This window comes from Pongo abelii, chromosome 12 (assembly GCF_028885655.2).
Source record: "Pongo abelii isolate AG06213 chromosome 12, NHGRI_mPonAbe1-v2.0_pri, whole genome shotgun sequence".
NCBI classification, from domain to species: Eukaryota; Metazoa; Chordata; class Mammalia; order Primates; family Hominidae; genus Pongo; species Pongo abelii.
In genome coordinates, this window is record NC_071997.2 from 38,332,916 (window position 1) to 38,336,672 (window position 3,757).

General features: G+C 41.6%; 1 pseudogene; it reads right to left on the reverse strand.

The window, feature by feature from the left end:
* Nucleotides 1–1,214: 1,214 nt before the first annotated feature.
* Nucleotides 1,215–2,139, reverse strand: LOC100937980 (small ribosomal subunit protein uS2-like; annotated as a pseudogene).
* Between the last annotated feature and the right edge of the window lie 1,618 nt (nucleotides 2,140–3,757).

Consider the following 3,757-nt stretch of genomic DNA (forward strand, 5'->3'; position numbering starts at 1 on the left):
CTGAGACAATGGGGTTTTCTAGATATACAATCATGTCATCTGCAAACAGGGACAACTTGATTTCCTCTTTCCTAATTGAATACCCTTTATTTCCCTCTGCTGCCTAATTGCCCTGGCCAGAACTTCCAACACTATGTTGAATAGGAGTGGTGAGAGAGGGCATCCCTGTCTTGTGCCAGTTTTCAAAGGGAATGCTTCCAGTTTTTGCCCATTCAGTATGATATCGGCTGTGGGTTTGTCATAGGTAGCTCTTATTATTTTGAGATACGTTCCATCAATACCTAATTTATTGAGAGTTTTTAGCATGAAGCATTGTTGAATTTTGTCAAAGGCCTTTTCTGCATCTATTGAGACAATCGTGGTTTTTGTCTTTGGTTCTGTTTATATGCTGGATTACATTTATTGATTTGCATATATTGAACCAGCCTTGCATCCCAGGGATGAAGCCCACTTGATCATGGTGGATAAGTTTTTTGATGTGCTGCTGGATTCGGTTTGCCAGTATTTTATTGAGGATTTTTGCATCAATGTTCATTAAGGATATTGGTCTAAAATTCTCTTTTTTGGTTGTGTCTCTGCCAGGCTTTGGTATCAGGATGATGCTGGCCTCATAAAATGAGTTAGGGAGGATTCTCTCTTTTTCTATTGATTGGAATAGTTTCAGAAAGAATGGTAGCAGTTCCTCCTTGTACCTCTGGTAGAATTTGGCTGTGAATCCATCTGGTCCTGGACTCTTTTTGGTTGATAAGCTATTGCTTATTGCCACAATTTCAGAGCCTGTTATTGGTCTATTCAGAGATTCAAATTCTTCCTGGTTTAGTCTTGGGTGAGTGTATGTGTTGAGGAATTTATCCATTTCTTCTAGATTTTGTAGTTTATTTGCATAGAGGTGTTTGTAGTATTCTGTGATGGTAGTTTGTATTTCTGTGTGATCGGTGGTGTTATCCCCTTTATCATTTTTTATTGTGTCTATTTGATTCTTCTTTTTTTCTTTATTAGTCTTGCTAGCGGTCTATCAATTTTGTTGATCCTTTCAAAAAACCAGCTCCTGGATTCATTAATTTTTGAAGGGTTTTTTTTGTCTCTATTTCCTTCAGTTCTGCTCTGATTTTAGTTATTTCTTGCCTTCTGCTAGGTTTTGAATGTGTTTGCTCTTGCTTTTCTAGTTTTTTTTTTTTTTTTTAGAAACTGACGTTTATTTTCCATCAACCATTTTTCCATGTTGCTTAAGAGCCTGAGCAAGAACAGCTTAAGACCAGTCAGTGGTTGCTCCTACCCATTCAGTGGACTGAGCAGTGGCAGCTGGAGACCAGTCTTCCGTTGCAGGCTGAGCGCTCCAGTCTTCAGTAGGGAACTGCTGAATAGGCACAGAGGGCACCTGTACACCTTCAGACCACTCTGCAACCTCAGGCTGAGTAGCAGTGAACTCAGGAGCTGGAGCAGTCCATTCACCCTGAAATTCCTCCTTAGGCACTGCCTTTTCAGCAGCAGCCTGCTCTTCTTTTTCAATCTCTTCAGGATCTCTGTAGAAGTACAGATCAGGGATGACCTCCCATGGGTGTTCACAGGAAATGGTGCCACAAATGGGCAGAACTTCCCGAGCCAGCACCCACCATATCAAACCCACTGAGAGAGCTCCCTTGTTGTTGCATGGGATGGCAATGTCCACATATCACAGAGGAGAATCTGTGTTACACAGCGCAATGGTAGGGAGGTTAACATAAGATGCCTCCATGAGAGGCTGGCGATCAGCCCTGGGGTCAGTAACCACAAGAAGCCATGGCTCCCGGAAGGCTGCCTGGATCTGGTTAGTGAATGTTCCAGGAGTGAAGCAGCCAGCAATTGGAGTGGCTCCATGGCAGCAGCAAACTTCAGCACAGCCCTCTGGCCAGTATTCATGGAGGATATAACACTGACATCAGCAGGATTTTCAATGGCAACAATAGCATGAGCTGCCAGCAGAAGATTCTCCCAGGTCCTCTTCAGATTTATGACATAGATGCCATCACTTTTGCTTTTGTAGATGTACTGTTCCATCTGGAAGTCAAGATTGATGCCACCTAAGTGGGTTCCTGCTGCAAGGAACTTAACGACATCCTCCTCCTCCATTTGCAGGACATCAAGGGCCCGGACATTGTGAAAGTTTCCCTTTAAGATACAAGAGGAATCCAGAACAACGCCGTATGGACCCCTCTGCAGATGGCACAGAAAGGGTGCTTTTCTAGTTCTTTTAATTGTGATGTTAGGGTGTCAATTTTGGATCTTTCCTCCTTTCTCTTGTGGGCATTTAGTGCTATAAATTTCCCTCTACACACTGCTTTGAATGTGTCCCAGAGATTCTGGTACATTGTGTATTTGTTCTTGTTGGTTTAAGCCTGCATTGCCAAGTCAATCCTAAGGCAAAAGGAAAAAGCTGGAGGCATCACGCTACCTGACTTCAAACTATACTACAAGGCTACAGTAACCAAAACAGCATGGTACTGGTACCAAAACAGAGATATAGATCAATGGAACAGAACAGAGCCCTGAGAAATAATGCCACATATCTACAACTATCTGATCTTTGGCAAACCTGAGAAAAACAAGCAATGGGTAAAGGATTCCCTATTTAATAAATGGTGCTGGGAAAACTGGCTAGCCATATGTAGAAAGCTGAAACTGGATCCCTTCTTTACACCTTATACAAAAATTAATTCAAGATGGATTAAAGACTTAAACATTAGACCTAAAACCATAAAAGCCCTAGAAGAAAACCTAGGCAATACCATTCAGGACATAGGCATGGGCAAGGACTTCATGTCGAAAACACCAAAAGCAATGCCAACAAAAGCCAAAATTGACAAATGGGATCTAATTAAACTAAAGAGCTTCTGCACAGCAAAAGAAACTACCATCAGAGTGAACAGGCAACCTACAAAATGTGAGAAAATTTTTGGAACCTACTCATCTGACAAAGGGCTAATATCCAGAATCTACAATGAACTCAAACAAATTGACAAGAAAAAAACAACCCCATCAAAATGTGGGTGAAGGATATGAACAGACACTTCTCAAAAGAAGACATTTATGCAGCCAAAAGACACACGAAAAAATGCTCACCATCACTGGCCATCAGAGAAATGTAAATCAAAACCACAATGAGATACTATCTCACACCAGTTAGAATGGTGATCATTAAAAAGTCAGGAAACAACAGATGCTGGAGAGGATGTGGAGAAATAGGAACACTTTTACACTGTTGGTGGGACTGTTAACTAGTTGAACCATTGTGGAAGTCAGTGTGGCAATTCCTCAGGGATCTAGAACTAGAAATACCATTTGACCCAGCCATCCATTACTGGGTATATACCCAAAGGACTATAAATCATGCTGCTATAAAGACACATGCTCACATATGTTTATTGCAGCACTATTCACAATAGCAAAGAGTTGGAACCAACCCAAATGTCCAACAATGATAGACTGGATTAAGAAAATGTGGCCCATATACACCATGGAATACTATGCAGCCATAAAAAATGATGAGTTCATGTCCTTTGTAGGGACATGGATGAAATTGGAAATCATCATTCTCAGTAAACTATCACAAGGACAAAAAACCAAACACCGCATGTTCTCACTCATAGATGGGAATTGAACAATAAGAACACATGGACACAGGAAGGGGACCATCACACTCTGGGGACTGTTGTGGGGTGGGGGGAGTGGGGAGGGATAGCATTAGGAGATATACCTAATGCTAAATGGCGAGTTAATG